This window comes from Protopterus annectens, chromosome 12.part0, assembly GCF_019279795.1.
Source record: "Protopterus annectens isolate FY-2018-M chromosome 12.part0, PAN1.0, whole genome shotgun sequence".
In the NCBI taxonomy this organism is placed as follows: domain Eukaryota; kingdom Metazoa; phylum Chordata; order Ceratodontiformes; family Protopteridae; genus Protopterus; species Protopterus annectens.
In genome coordinates this window covers 904,945,088-904,962,614 of record NC_056746.1, presented here as the reverse complement: position 1 = coordinate 904,962,614, position 17,527 = coordinate 904,945,088, and positions in this window count along the sequence as shown.

The window sequence follows — 17,527 nt, the reverse complement described above, 5'->3', positions numbered from 1 at the left end:
TGTTGAACAAACTGTAAAGAAAGTGTATTTTGTATGGGAGGCTTGTACTTCCATACTTCATGAACTTATATATATATATATATATATATATATATATATATATATATATATATATATATATATATGGATCACCTTTAAAACCTCGAAATCGCGTTTGCCCGACACACTAATGACCGACACGAAAAGACCGACAACAAAAAACGCCGACAACGCAAAACACCGAAAACCATTACACCAACACACTACACGTAAACAACACAGTACACTACATAACATATGCACTATCCCTAACCCAAACCCTAACCCTAAGGTCCGACACTACCGCCCACCCTACCTGCACCCTAACCCTAACTCACTTACCCACCCCTAAACCCACAGTCCCTCACTATCGCACACACACCCTACCTGCACCCTAACCCTAACTCACTTAACCCACCCCTAACCCACAGTCCCTCACCATCGCACACACACCCTACCTGCACCCTAACCCTAACTCACTTAACCCACCCCTAACCCACAGTCCCTCACCATCGCACACACACCCTACATGCACCCTAACCCTAACTCACATAACCCACCCCTAACCCACAGTCCCTCACTATCGCACACTTACCTGTCCGCTCCCTAACACTAAATCCCTCACTCGATCGCACACTTACCGAGTCTGTCGGGTTCTCACCTTGTCGGTCATCTGCGTTGTCGGTATTCTCATCCCGTCGGATTCCATGTCGGGCAAACGCAATTTCGAGGTTTTAAAGGTGACCCATATATATATATATATATATATATATATATATATATATATATATATATATACATACATACATATATATATATTAACTCTACAGTTGTACAGACATGAAGAAGGGAGCAATTTCCCAGAATGAAGAAATCACTGCTGGCACACATTTAGAAACAATAGCAGCAGTCATATCTTATAGAAATTAAACGGTGATTAGCATGCACACTGGCACAGCTAAACTCAGTGATAGGATCTTTAGGGATTAGGGAAATGTAGGAAGGTCTTCTGGGGACAAGGGAAGACCAGAGCAAATAATGACAGATTTTAGAATTTGGTAACGAATAACGATAAAGATATTTTTAAGCACACAATAAAAACAATGAAAAGAGAACTGCATTCACATATAGGTGGTGATAGCCTTAGCAGGTCAGCAAATAGTGTCAGACAGTGCCAAAGGTATAAACATATTTCTTGTTAATGCAGTATAATTCTTTGGTGATATCTGTCCCACGCACTACGCATAAAAGGAGTGGAGCTTTTTAAATGACATGAGATGCTAGAGATGTCATAATCCTGAAAGAGGCCTTCAGCATATAATGGTGGAATGTTGTTAGGTTTAGCCATTTTCAAGAACAGAATTCTGGGGACTGTATTCCAATGTTTCCTTAATAAGCACTGTTTGAGGATTCAGGGACAGTGCACACACTAATTAATGCTTAATATTCATGATTATTCATTTTCATTATTTTAGCTAGAAATACACAATTGGAAAACAGGAAGATATCCTCTATGATTAACACATGAGGTCAACCTGCTGACGAATGGCGTTCCTCCACAGGAAATCACTGTTGTTGAGTTGTGCAAGCAGTGATTCCTCCTTCTTCGAGTTGGTGCAACTGTGGAGTTGGTGTATATATGTTTGAGGGTGATGGAGGATTTCCCCCACATTGCAAAAAACACTTAAAATTGTTTTTTGGTTGTTTTTTTCCGGCAAATGCAGTTTGGGTATTCCAATCCTCAGCACATTTGTTTTCATCCACTCATAGTGGAAGTGCTCATGGGAATGTTGCGGCAAGAAGCAAAGCTTCTGTATTCTTTATATAGTGGAAATAACATGCAGTCTGAAGATCATGCATAGATGTAGCAGGCTTTGACTTGCATTCACATTGAACTATAATAGTATGGAGGTGGGGTTGATGTTTCATGAATAACCTGGGATGTTTATTTTCTCATTTATGTGGAACTGCTCCTACTATTTTTGGGTGTTTCATATACTCTGTTGTCTAGTGCATGTGAAATGATACTTTATCTCGACTATACTGACATGAATATATAACATCAAACTTTGCTGTAATATTAATTATATAAATTTTCCACAAAACAGAATGAAGTCACAAGGACAACCGGGTACCTCAAAATGCAAGAAACAAGTCCAACTATAATTATGTAAATTTGCTACACAAATAAATATTTGCTTAAAAAGAGAATGCATTGACAGAAGTTCATTTAATGGATTATGCTGAAAAGCAAAAACAATGTAGCATTTTGTGCCACTTAACGTGACCAATCATACTTCAGAGGTCCATGTGACAAAGTATGTATTTATAGACACCATTTTAGTTTACTTTCTTCTTACTAAGTTTGTCTTGATCGCGAGACTATAAAAGTCTTGTTGAATGTTCAAATGCTGGTTGTGAATGAATACTCCAGTAAAAAACTGATATGCTTTTGCACAGTCCGCTTGTCTTCACTTTGTATAAAACCTTATGGAGATAACACCTTCAAAAAATGCACACTAGGAAAAATATGTCATTTAACTTCTTCACTATTATGCAGTCATGCAGGAGCTGGCTGTCATCTCAAGTGCATATTTTCAACAATTTTCCAGTTCTCACATTTGTCCTATTAAATCGGAAATGAGTCACAAGTGAAATAGTAACCTTGGCACAGTTTCTCCACTTGCTACTGCTGCAGTGCTCATCTTTGCTCTGGTTTACAAGCTGCAAGTCATGTACACTGAGATTATGACGTGTTTGTTTCTTAGTTTGATTGTTCTCCATAGCTGGAACAATGACATTAAGCAGATTTCTGTGTAGTTTTCCTTTTATACACCAGTGTGCCGAGATCGGTTTGCAAGTGTTCTTGATTGTTATAGAAGGAGGGACTACAAAAAGCCTAAAGATACAATTAGATGAAAAAAAAAACATTCCATAATGTGACCTTTAGTTTCTCTGTCCTGTTAGAAATTCTTCTAGCTAATGAGGAACACTATAGTGTCAGTCGTATATCTAACAATGGCACTGGTCCCACTTTGTACTCTCTCTGCAAAGACATCTATTCTACTCAATTTTCACTGCAGAATAAAAGACCATATGAAACTGTGTCTCTGCAGCTGCAATAGCAGTAATTTGAAGGGATAAAATCCCCAGCCAATGACATGAAAAGAGAGCCATTGCAGCAAAAGTGGAATACAAGTTCACTAAACAACATACTATAGAGGCCAGAAAGGCAATAGATATCAGCATGATAATACTCAGATTTGAGTATTCTTTACCAATACAACATTAAACTTGCCACATAACACCATAAAGACCTTACAGATAGCCACTAAAAATATATGTCTTTTGATGTCTTTGTGAAGCAACACAGAAAATCATTGCACATGCCTGTTAGAACTAGAGCCTCTCATTTGCTTCCGTCCCTAATGTACATGCTTTTGTATTGCGGCCATTGCTCTGCTCTGAATATGTAACTGATGCTTCAATCTTTGTCTTTCCACATAAGAACAGAAATCTCAGTGCATCCCTGCTACTCAGGATACCCTTCAATTTGTCATTTAGAGAAGAATTATTTTCTAAAATTGCCCCAGCATCATGGAATAACTGACCACAGGAAATAAATAGTATTAAGACTTTCCATCCTTTAAGGGGAAAAACTTAACCGGCAGCTAATGGAAAAACATAAAAGTGCTTACAACGTGATAATGGATAATGTCTCTAATATCACCCAGACCTCATAAAGTATCCTGTTACCACAGACCCTCTTAATTCATGATGGCTGTTCCTGACTGTAAAACTACTCATCTTAGTGAGCAAATACTATTTAGAGATACAAACAAAAGCTGCACTCAACAAAGTGACATACACAGCAAGATTTAATTTCTAGAAAACTGCTGGGTATATTCTTAACATTTTTCGATTTCTTCATTGCAACTAATTTGTTGAATGTTCTCAAAACAGCTGCTCACAGAACTTAAGATGTGTTTTTAGTAGACTTACCTGGTTAACAAATGTACATAAAAATATTAAGATAAACATTACTGTATCAACGGACAAGGCAAATTAGTACACATCACATATCTAGACCTTGCAAAGATGTTTCACATCATCCCACACTCAGGTATCATAGATAAACTCTCCAAGCTAAATATAAATCCTTATGTAACTCATTAGATATCACCTTACCAAACAGAATACTGGAAATAAAGGTGGATGACTCTATCTCTACCCCGACCTCTTCCAAAACACCTGTCACTAGTGGTTTACCCCAGAGTTCTGTCCTTGGGACACTCCTCTTTGGCATTTGGTTCTCAGAGATCAAAGGTAATGTTAGGCTTTGTGGCTAAGTCTGCAGAAGACTCCAAACTTGGTACCATCTTAAACTTCCCAGAGGACACCATGATCCTCCAAAAGGGCCTGTTCCAAACAAAAAGCTGGTGTCAATTTATTTTTGTTCCACATGTTTTGTTTCACCAATTTATCCTCCATGTCTCTACTTTGCATTCTGACCAAATGATCTTTCGCACTCACATTCAAAGACACACCACAAGAAGCATCTTCTAGAAATGTAGATTCAGTAATGACTACCCTCTAGAAATCCGTGCAGGAGAACTGTGGAACATCTACCCTGGGTTTCAGAAGTGCTTACTGTGATGCAGAAGGCTTAATCACTGTGATAAGCCTTTCTGATTCAGAGACCACCAGAGTTTTCCATAGCAGTCAGTGGTCTCACTGAGGAATCCAATGCTAATGTGGGCAGTCTGGGGGAGAGTGCTCTTCTCTGGAAATTGCTGCATCTCTGGAGTAACTTAGCAGAGTTTTTTTTTTTCCCTAAGAAGAAAAAGTGAACACTGTCTTTTAACAGCATTCTACTGTTTACATGTGTGCGTGTGTGTGTGTGTGTGTGTGTGTGTGTGTGTGTGTGTGTGTGTGTGTGTGTGTGTGTGTGTGTGTGTGTGTGTGTGTGTGTGTTGGAGAGTGCATGTGGGTGATTTTTTTCAGTGAGTGTGAATGAATGTGTGGGGGCTTATTTTAAATTGCTTGAATATGTGTAGGAGGAATGTTTGGGAGTATGTGTGGGTGTTTGTGTGTGTGTGTGTGTGTGTGTGTGTGTGTGTGTGTGTGTGTGTGTGTGTGTGTGTGTGTGTGTGTGTGTGTGTGCGCGCTAATGTAGAGGGCTGCTTATGCTACTACAATGCATGTGCTAGTTGGGAGAACACCAGCGATATGAAGTCTGAAAGAGGAGTGTGGGGTGTTTCTCTGTGTGGCCTTACCATGTCTCTGAATCAGAGATCCTTTCCACTATGGTAATTAACCAACCCAATGTGGCCAATTAACATAGGCAGAGAGAATCTTTGCAAATTCCAGGGTCTACTGATTAGTAGCAACGACCTTCTTTGGTAGTTTTCCGTTAACAGGGCAGCAGGGAAAATGTGCATTTGATGTCACGTCACTGCTGCTTATTTTTTTCTGCTTTTAAGTTTCTTTGTTCTCACAGTATTATTGATTTTCTCCCATGTCACTACTGCTCATGTTATCGTTGTGTCTTGCTTTTAATTTTGCCTTTGATGTTGGAGTAGTACTGATTTTTACTCCCATGTCACTACTGCTTATTTTTTTGTTGTGTCCTGCTTTTAATTTTGCCTTTGTTGTCATAGTACTGATTTCTACTCCCATGTCACTACTGCTTATTTTATCGTTGTGTCCTGCTTTTAATTTTGCCTTTGTTGTCATAGTACTGATTTCTACTCCCATGTCACTACTGCTTATTTTATCGTTGTGTCCTGCTTTTAATTTTGCCTTTGTTGTCAGAGTACTGATTTTTAATCCCATGTCACTGCTGCTTATCTTATCGTTGTGTCCTGCTTTTAATTTCGCCTTTGTTGTCGGAGTACTGATTTTTACTCCCAAGTCACTACTGCTTATTTTATCGTTGTATCCTGCTTTTAATTTCACCTTTGTTGTCGGAGTAGTACTGATTTCTACTCCCATGTCACTGCTGCTTATTTTATCATTGTGTCCTGCTTTTAATTTCACCTTTGTTGTCGGAGTACTGATTTCTACTCCCATGTCACTACTGCTTATTTTATCGTCGTGTCCTGCTTTTAATTTTGCCTTTCTTGTCGGAGTAGTACTGATTTCTACTCCCATGTCACTGCTGCTTATTTTATCGTTGTGTCCTGCTTTTATTTCGCCTTTGTTGTCGGAGTAGTACTGATTTCTACTCCCATGTCACTTCTGCTTATTTTATCGTTGTGTCCTGCTTTTAATTTCGCCTTTGTTGTCGGAGTACTGATTTCTACTCCCATGTTACTACTGCTTATTTTATCGTCGTGTCCTACTTTTAATTTCGCCTTTGTTGTCGGAGTAGTACTGATTTCTACTCCCATGTCACTACTGCTTATTTTATCATCGTGTCCTGCTTTTAATTTCGCCTTTATTGTAGTAGTACTGATTTCTACTCCCATGTCACTACTGCTTATTTTATCGTTGTGTCCTGCTTTTAATTTCGCCTTTGTTGTCGGAGTACTGATTTCTACTCCCATGTTACTACTGCTTATTTTATCGTCGTGTCCTACTTTTAATTTCGCCTTTGTTGTCGGAGTAGTACTGATTTCTACTCCCATGTCACTACTGCTTATTTTATCGTCGTGTCCTGCTTTTAATTTCGCCTTTATTGTAGTAGTACTGATTTCTACTCCCATGTCACTACTGCTTATTTTATCGTTGTATCCTGCTTTTAATTTCGCCTTTGTTGTCGGAGTACTGATTTCTACTCCCATGTCACTGCTGCTTATTTTGTGGTTTTCATTTTGCTTTTCTTCTCGAAGTGTTACTGATTTCCTCCCAAGTCAGTGCCGCTTATAGACAGTTTTAGAAAGATCCCCTGGTACTTTATAAAAAGGGTGTAAATCACACACGTTATATTTGGAGAAAATACGGAACAGCTTCTCTTTCTGACCATCTGCTGATTTCTAAGGGTCACTCTAAGATTGTAAATGCTGTGAAGTGCAACTGCTTATTTTCTCTGCTTTTACGTTTCTCGTTCTCAGAGTAGGATTGCTTTGGTCACATGGCAGTAGTGCTTTTTTTATTGTTGTGTTCCGCTTTTAATTTTGGCTTTGCTGTCAGAGTAGTATGGCTTTTTTTCCTCCAAAGTCAGTGTGGCTTATTTTGCTGGCGTATTGTGCTTTTAATGTGGCCTTTATTTGTAGGCGTGTTACTGCTTTCCTCCCAACTCCATGCAGCTTATACAGACAGTTTTCTAAAAATACCCTGTTAGTTCAGAAATATGGTCTAAATCACAGATGTTATATTGTGAAAACAAAGGAAGTGCTCCTCTTTCCGACCATCTTCTGACTTATAAGGGTCAATGTGTTCAGATTTGTAATGCTCTGAGCCAGATCTGTCAACCTAAAGACACAGAAAATGGGGAGAAAGGCATTTGCAAAATAGGAACCTCTGGTGAAAATGTGAACATGTAATTCAGGGTAACATTTGTGGTACTTTTCTGTCTACATTTCGCTGCAACATTTCTATTTGGCAATGACTGCTGTCCCGTTAACGGAATTTATCAGAACACTGTTTGTTTTGGTCCTGTTAGTTGTGTGTTAATAGCAAGAGGTGATTGTTGCCTTTATGTGTAACAATTATAAAGGATGCTGAAAAGACATTTACATAATCCTATGAAGTACACAATGTGCTTCGCAGTTTGTTTTAAATGGAACAGAAGCATCAATATTGACTCATTTATATTTCCCATAGTGATGTCGTTCCTCGTTCAGTTTCTAGTTTCTTGGAGATTAGGACATACTGAATGTGGTGGTGCCTGTCTGTTCCATTGATTTCCTATGAGTAACGTTATCAGTTGATGTCATTTTCTACCTCTTAACATTTAGATAGTTGAATGAGGGACACAGATTTAAAATGCTGTGCGGTAAGGGCACAATGAGGGACAAAGACACATTCTCCGGTGTCAAGCTACAAATTTAGAATAGTCTAAAAACTACAGTACTAGCACATATAAATCTTGCTTTTCAATTTGTGATTTACACTGTTATTAATCTCTAAATTGTAAAATTTCAGCACCCTGAATTTGTTGACAGTGCAGTGCCTATAAAGTTTGATAACATTTAAGAAGAGAAATGAGATATAATTTTTAATGTGGGAAACTTATGACTGTAGCCCCTGGGGCTGGAACTGTTCTACTCAGTGTCTGACACAAATTAACTTATATTAGTAGCAGCACTAATATTTGTAGCAGTGGGATGTCTTCCTCCTAATGATATTACTGCTTACTTGGGCAAGTTCTACAGCTAAAGATAACATTACGCCACTATTGCCACATAGCAGAGAATGCCACAATAGCACTGATAATAGAATTTCTTTGTTAACATAGGAGGGGTAGTTCCATTTTGATGATATCCAGTTTGGCCTCCAGCAGTAATAGGGAACCCTTTACCTGTATATTTTCTTTTGTTATTTTCTGTTTGTCAGCTAATTCCTGAGTGGCCAGTACTGGTAACTGCCTTAGCATATAGCAGATTACACAGTAATGGCAGTTCCAGTTACAAGAGCCACGTCACAGACTGACCTCAGTTTAGTGCAATAGCTACATGTCATGTTTTTGCCTCTAGTGATGCTTGTACTCTCATGTTCACACTTATAGAGACAGAACAGTTACAACTTAAAATACTGAAACATTAGAAAAATGATCATCTGTGATCTGCATGGAGACTTCTTCTGCAAACAATTTTGTTTACAAGTTTTTTATCATTTATAGGCACAAATGTGAAATCATGTAAATATTTTAAATGTTTGCCTGGCTTCATCCAGCTCTTTTCAATTGAAAAGATGACAGACGTTAGTTAAATGTATAAAAATGATAATATGAGGCAGCAAATTATTCAGATTTTTTTACGACTATTATGAGTTACTCTTTTAAAAAACTAATGTTTTACTTTCACAGACTGCAATAAAAAGAGCCTCCACCTTATGTATAGAGAGACATAGTTATAAAATACCAGGATTTACAAGCAAAAACAAGAACAATACAGAAGAAAGATGCCTAGACAGTTCCAGTAGTAGTAGGAGCAATAGTCTAACAAAAAAGAATTTAGAGTCATATTTAGATATGCTACCGATTCATATAACTTTGTATGAATTGCAGGAGTCAGTTCTGGGTACATTGCTGGTGCTGCAAAAAACAGTTTTAGCTAGCATCAACAATCAAAACAATATTAATTTCTATTAGAAATCCACAAAATTTGGAGAACTTAAAAAAAGGGAAATAATTTTCCTTATTTATTTACTTCCATTTAGTATTTATTTAGTGACATTTGATTACCGACTGGGTAGAAGTTTATTTTTAACAAAGGCCCAGGGAGTAAAGCTCCAAATTATTACAAAAAATTTTAAGAAAAATAATTTTACAATTTTTAAAAATTAAACAACATCTGCAGTTTAAATAATTATAACAAATTAGGCATAATATAAAATTATTGATAAAAGTTGATACAAGCTATATGGCAATCATTTAATATTTAGAGAGGTTTTAGACAGTGTGTAGAGAAATTAAAGATAAGTTTATTTATTTATTTTTATGTTATTTATTTGATATTTTATTACAGGGATAGAGCCTATTTTCAGCAGAGGCCTGAGGAGAAAAGCTCCAAAAATACATACATAAAAAAAAAATACATACATAGTTAGTAACAAGTCATGGAGTAGAATAAAATATAAACAACAACTAGATAAGAAAAATAAAAAGTGTTGAAAATGGTTATTAACATACCAGTAAGGAAAAATTTAAGAGCAAAAGACATGATTTGAAGGAGAGAAACAGTAGTACAATACAGATTATTGATATACATGAGAGGAAAAATAGAAAAGAGATGTGGTAAGATAAGTTGGGAATAGAAGAAGAAAGTGTAGTGAAAGAAAAAGGTGGTTGGAAAAAATAAAAGAGAGGACATAATATTAAGTGGGATTAGAGCAGAAACAGATGCATGCTCTGCTTAAGAATCCTTTTAAGGTATCTTTAAATGAGGGAAATTTGGCTTTTGTACTATTTGTGGGAAGATTATTCCAGGCTTTGGCAATGGAGTAAGAGTAAAGGCATTTTCCTGCATTTTCATTAGGCTTATGTACTGATAGAAGTTGTTTGCCTTTGGACCTTAGAGGTTTAGTAGTACAAGGTTTTTGTTAAGTTTATTAGAATTTAGTTTGACGCATAATTATTTTTTGTGGAAAAATGAGTTCTTTTTGCAGACAAAGGGAACTGCTATGGGTGCAGCATTTGCACCTACTTATGCAGTAATTTACATGGGAGAATTTGAGAAGGAATTTATGCTCCAGAACACCTTTTTTGTTAACAATGTCGTATTTTTTAAACGTTACATAGATGATTTAATTTTTGTTTGTAGGGGTGAGACATCTTTGTTCAATCAGTTTTTGGTGGATTTGAATAAGAATTATCATGGTTTAGAATTTGTAGCACATACATCACAATCTAACATCCCTTTTCTTGATGTAGATTTCTATGTAGGAACTGATGGTTTGGTTCAACATAGAACTTTTAGGAAACCTACATCAGTTAATAACTTTCTGCATGCCAGCAGCATGCATCCCTCACACTTAATCAAAGCTTTACCAGAAGGGGAGTTCAAAAGAAATCTGAGAAATACTTCAGATAAAAGATTTTGGGAGAAAGTTTGTAATGGAACTTTGGATAGACTTTTATCTCGAGGTTATGATCACAACCAGCTCTTAGATATAAAACGGAAATTGTGTAAAAATCAGAAATTAAGGATGAATAGACATGAGAATAATTATAATTTTGAGATCAATCCTGATTTGGATAAGATATTTTTTGTGTCTAGATATTCTATTTTTTCTGATATAATGGAGAAAATTATAAGAGGGTTGTGGCATGTGGTATGTGAAGATTTAACAGTTGGTCATCTTTTTCCAAAGCACATTACTTTCTCTAATAAAAGGTATCTAAATTTAAAGGAAATATTAAATAGGAAATTGGAATCCTTGGTTGATAGTAATGTTGGGATGCATAGTTGCGGCCGATGTTCAGTTTGTGACAAAATTAAAAACATGCATGGGGTTAAAATAAATGGAAAGAGATATGTTGCGTTTGAGAGATTTGATTGTATGTCATCTGGTGTAGTGTACATTTTGGGATGTGATTGTGTTCCACCTATGTGGTATATTGGTCAGACCACTAGGAAGATTAAGGTTCGCATTTTAGAACATTTGGGTGACATTAGGAGGGGCAATTTGGAGAGTCCGGTGGCCGCCCATTTTTGCAATACACATAATGGTAAAAATGAAGGTTTTAGATTTAGTGTACTTGCCAGACCTCATTTGTGCACAGGGAATTTTAAAACTGCTTTGAACAAACTTGAACAGAGAATGATTATAGGGTATCACACACTATTTCCTATTGGAATGAATTTAGAAAATGGATGAAATTTATTAGTGTAGTAATTTTGAATCTTATAATGTATTTATTTTATATTTATAGTTTCTAATTGTGTATAATAATAAGTATGTTATATTATAAAATGAATCAGTTAAATTAAATTTAAAGTAATGTGATATTATAAATTGTATTTGATGAATTTCTGATAAAGAAATATTTTCATGTTTATATTTGTTAGATTTTGTCACAGTGTTGAGAGGGTTAAAACTGTTTGATGAACTGATGAATTGATTGATTTATTGCTTAATTGATGCATATATAAAAAGAGTGAAAGTGTCTAAATGTGTCCCATTGAAGGCGAACTGCCGAGGTACCAGGACTGAAAAGATGGATTAAAGCTGTTTCCTTGTTCCACACTCTGACTGCTTTATTTGTGGTGTATCTTTGAAGAATTTATGGTTTGCTGCTTTGAGTATTATGGAGGTTTAGTAGAGAGTCAGCTAAAGAGAAGAGATGTTACGGCAGGCAGGCAGTGGGCTTGTAGATAATATTGTGGGCAGTTAAGAGTTGTAAGAAATTAAGGTGTTGAAGTAGCACGAGTCATTGTAGTGCCTGAAGTAAAATGCAGTGGTTAAGTAGAGCAGGTAGAGTTTGTCATGAATTTAGCTATTTTGTTATAGCAGGCTTAAAGTTTTGATAAGAGGGAGATGTGGGGATTAGTAAGGATATTTGCACAATGTTTTATTTATTTATTTATTTTTACATTTGTTTACCAGGAAAGTCCGACTGGACACATGTCCTTTTTCAGCGGCACAATATAGGAGGGAAGGTAATAAGTAGGGGTTAGAAAGTATGATTCTAGTAGACTGATTGGGAAAGTGAGAGTGCTTGTAGAGCATGCCTAATTTCTGGTGTGTTTTCTTTATGTTATTTTCAATAAAAAGGTCAAATTTTTGGTTTTCATTGAAGATTAAACCTAGCAGCTTGGTGTGTGGAACTGATTAAAAATAGTGTTATTTGAGGAATACATTTTTAAATTTGATGTATTTCCTATTTGTCTTTTGGGAAAAAAGAGTAAAAGTTTTTTTATTGGGGTTGAGTAATAGTTGGGTGTTGTTTAACCAGAGTTCAATAGATGAAAAAGCTTTTTGGGTAACTTATTGCAGTTGCACTATGTTATTTGATGAGCAGATAATGGTCAAATCATTGGCATAGTGGATTAGAGATGCTTGGCAGGAGGATAAGTGAGGTTTGTTTATGAAGATGCTGAAAAGTAGGGACCCAAGGATGGACCCTTGGGGTACCACAGTGATTTTGGGAAGGAAGGAAGAAAGGAAGCATTGCCACTTTATTGACTGTTGTCTATCTGACAGGTAACTTTTAAATGATGTCAAAGAAAGGAATGTGAGTCCAAGTAAGGAAAGTTGATACAGGAGCTTAGTGTGGGAGACTGCATCATATCCTTTAGAGAGATCCAAAAGCAGTGCAGATACAAGAAGACAAGAAATCGCTAGAGTAGTTTATGGCATCCTTGAAGGATAACAGACCAGATGAAGTACTAGGGTTTGGACTGAAACCATGCTGGGGTAGGGACAATAATTTGTTGAAGAGAAGATAATTAATAATGAGTTGTACATGGATACATTTTTCAAGTATTTTAGACAGGGCCGATAAGATAGCAATGGGATGACATATAGATCTGAGGAATTTCCCCCTTTATGGATGGAGTGGGATAATGAAGGACTTCTTCCAAATGGCTGGGGCATATGATTCTGTGATTGATCTGTTTATGAGAATACTGAGTGAGTAGGCTATAGAGTCAGCAGCAAGCTTGTGGTATTGATCAGGAAGATTGCTGCATTAGAGCATGGTTTGAGTTTTGGAAGAAATGTTTTTTATAAATTGGTAGAGACTGGGTAGAGTGAAAAGGTATGAGCAGAAGAAGTAGGGTTATGAGTAACATTAGTACTAGTACTTGACTGAGAATTGTTTTCGGTAAAGGACTGGTTTATTGAGAGTGAAGAGTGAGTACTGTTTGACAGTAGGTTAGAAATACTGTCGTGAAGTAAGAGTTAAAGTAGATACCAACTTTAAAAAGGAGATTTATTTGGGAGAGGACAAGGGTTTTGTTTCTGGTTTAAGAATTGAATTGATAGACAACCAGCATATTGTCGATTTGTGAAAGTTATTAGCTTGCTGATTGGTAAAGAATTGATTTTGATGAGAAATGGTAAGCTGGTTATCTTTATTTCTGAGTCATTTATAGTACTGTAAATTATCTTGGGTTTTATATTGTAGCCATTTGTTCCATGCTTTATTTCTTTCGGTCATAAGTTGCTTGGTGGCATTTGACAGCCATGGGAAATGTTTAATTCTTATATTTTTTATCCGAGTAGGAGCTAGGCTATTGACAATGTTTAAGAATGTTGTATTAATGTAATTTATTGCTTTATCAAGAGGAAGAGTTTTTAGGGTAGATCAGTTAGTAGATTTTTAGTAAGTGTAGAAAACACTCTAGATTAAATTTTGTTAGGTTCCAGATAGATTTGCATAAATGCTTTTTCGGAGAAAGTTTAGATATTCTGATGGCAAAAGAGGGTAGGGTCACTTAGTGGGTTGGATAGGGTGCTTGTTTGTGTGAACTTGTTTGGGTCAGAAACTAGGATCAAATCAAGTATGGCTCCATGTTAGTTATATTTATCATACCTTGTGGGAGATAGTACGAGTTGCAAGAAATTGAAGAGGTTTATAGAGGTAGTGGGAGAGACTGATGTAACAGTTTTTCAATTTATTTTGACATCATCAAGAGTAATTGTTCATAAGAGATGTTATTTGTGATCCAAGATAGGATGTTTTTAAGTGTGGGGATGTTCTGTGCTGGGGGGAACATAATAACGAATATTCATAGGTTTTTTTAGTTTTTCATTTTTAGGATGGTAATGAGAAGTTCATTATTAAAACATTTGGGGGTGGGACCTGAGTAGTTTGTAACTGTAAAATAACAGTTGTAAAATTATGCAATTCCACAGCTTTTTTATGAAGTCTATCTAGTCTGATTAAGTTATATCATGCAGGAAGTACTTTGATATTTTTTATATTAGGTTTTAGCCATGTTTCAGTTGCAGATTAGAAATCTGGAATACATAGTGCCACCCATGCATGAAAGTCTGAGATTTTGTTACAAATGCTGTGAAAATTAAGCAAAGTTTTATTTTGGGATGAGTTCATTGAGGTGTGTGGATGAATAGAGTTAGGGGGTGGCCCTGGGCTAGGATGAACATCGCCAGAGAGGGAAATAAGTGAAAGATAGGTGGTAAGTTGCATGCTTGAAAGAGGAGTTTTTTTTTCAAGTAATATTGAGATATAGGGAGTTTGCAACTTTCTTTTAAAAGTTTGATTTTATGAGAGGTTAGTATATGTGTTTGAAACAGACCTGGTGATATATTAGAGAAACTATTTGTGTAGTCAGGGATGGCTATATTTGATGTTATAGAACTGATATAAGTGTTGATGTCTGTTGAAGAAGGAGAAAGAAAAGTAGAGAAAGGGAAATATTAAGGATTAGTGGTAGGGGGGACCTGGTGTTGGCCCGTATGTTATATAGTCAGATATAGGCAAAGGTTATTTTCTGACAAAGTGCTAAAAGAAGTAAAGTAGGAGGAGGAGAGAGGTTAGAAAAGGTGAAAGAAAGGACTTGGGATAGATATTATAATACACAGTATAATGTGTTAGCAAGAGAAAGTAATTTAATGATATAAGATATGGTGGATAGGTGAGGGAGGCAGGTGATGATGTGCATTAATAGAAACAGTTATAATTGGTCAGGAATAGAAGCAGAAGGAGCCTGGTTGGTATAAAGCTGTGAGTAGTGGGGATGGTTGGGATTTGAGGCTATGGTAGGGGATCGAAGTGAGCCTGAGCTTAGCAAGGGCGAACGGAGCGGGAAGAACAATTGTAGCTGCACGTCAAGACTGGAGAAAAAAGTAAGAAGCAAAAAAAAAAAAAATCAGTAAGGAGTGTATGATGTCCTTTTATGCAAGTGCAAGCATGTACAGTCTAGAGCAGGTATAGGGCAGTATGTAAAATTAAGTACCGAGTGTTTAGACCACGAAGAAACATAAGTAGAAGAGAAAATAAAAAGTAAGTAAGGTTTATAAACAGAAGTGAAAAGCCAACACTAAAATAAAGTGAGATAAAATATGGTTAATTCCAGAGAAATAAAGATAAGATGGAGGAGAATATCAATACGTATCGAAAGATGGGGGGTAATAGTGTGTTACTGGAGTGTCCAGGTGATGATCAGGCAATGCCAAATCAGATGTAGTAAAAAGAGTTAGTTAAACAGGAAAATTCAGAAGAACATACAGTAATGAGTTGCAAAGTAGATGAGAAAGGTCTGAGGTTTGGTAAAAAGCATTAGGTTCAGGTGGTAACTGGTACTATAGATGTAGAAGTGAGGTGGAAACAAGTCTTTAAACCTATAATTGGCACTTTGCTCACCACCACGAACAGAGCAGGGAGAATCCTAACATACACAGAGATAAAGTCTATTTAGAAAGTTAATATGTCACAAATAGGAATTTTGATATGAAGAGAAGGAAATACAGACATGGTATATTAGGGAGAAGGTCAGGAAAGAGAATTATGTGAAGAAGGGAGAGTAAGGAAGTATAACAAATGAAGAGATACTTGTGCACATTTAGGGATATAGTTTATTCTGGATTTGAGCAAGAACAGAGACAGATTGTAGTAAGAAGCCTTTCAGAGTGGTTTTGAAAAATGGGAGGGTATAGACCTGATTGATACAGGTAAGGAGTTCCAGGCCTTAGCAACCTTGTACAAGTACAGACAATGCCCAGCAGATTTGCTAGGTTTGTAGACAGACAGGACTTTTTGGTCACTGAATTCAATGAGTGACTGAGAACATGGTTGTGTAGAATGTTTTTTAGTGGTGGACAAGCAGATTGCTCTGGATAATTTTATAGGTGGTAAGAAATTGTGTATATGTTAGTTGATGCGGCAGTTTTAACCAATTTAGGTTTTTCAGTGCTACACAGCGGTGGGTTCTGAATGGGGTACGTGCTGCAAATTTAGCGACTTTGTTATAGCATTGTTCAAGTGCTAATTTTTTTGAAGCCTGAAGGTTAATAATGACGGGATGTAATTAGCAATTTTAAAGCAGAAGAGAGACGAGGACACTTTTAATATTAATCTGCTTTTTATATTGGAACACTTTGGTATTCCTGTGAATTTGAACAGGGACTGGAGTTAATTAAAGGGTGGCCTCTATTTTACTTCTTTGCACAGTTGTGGTGACTTTAAGATCTATATAACCTGTATAGAATACTCTGGTTGTACTACGAAATGCCAACTTCCTGAAAATTGATGTTCCAAAAGGATGAAAAAAATGCCTGAAATTCAAAAGGGCAAAATACACATCTTTAGCTGCTTTGAAAAGCCCTCCTCTGCACCCCCTGTTCTGGGGGTAACCCCCAACAATCCCCAAACATATATATCAACTCCATGACTGCACTAACTTGAAGAAGGGAGAAATCTCCCTAAACATGTGAATCATTGCAGGTGCACACTTAGAAGCCAGACCTGCAATGATCTCCTATGGGAAACGGTGTCCGCTGTTATGACATTCATCATCTCGATCACATTTAGGGGACTCTTTTATTGTTTCCATTTTCAACTAGGAATAAGTGTCTTGGCCTCTGAATGTTTATATTTTAAAAGCAGGCTTAGAGACAGGCAGATGCATTTGTTTCTTCAACACGTTTGCAACACCTCATTCTTTCTCGTACTGCATTACAATATGCATTGGCTACATCAGTCATTTCCATGTTACTCAGATGTGAAGAAGATTGCATTTTGCTCCAGAATCAGTGTCCCACTTGTACATTAAAGTATATTTTAATACTGCATGAAGGTCAGGAGAATCACTGTTATAGAGGCTGCAGGCAAATTCAGGCTGAACAGCATTGTTACTTTCCAATTTTGCAGTAACTGCAGCTGAAATATTTCAGGCAGGTCAAAGGAATACCAGGACTAGTTCATTCTGTTTGCTTT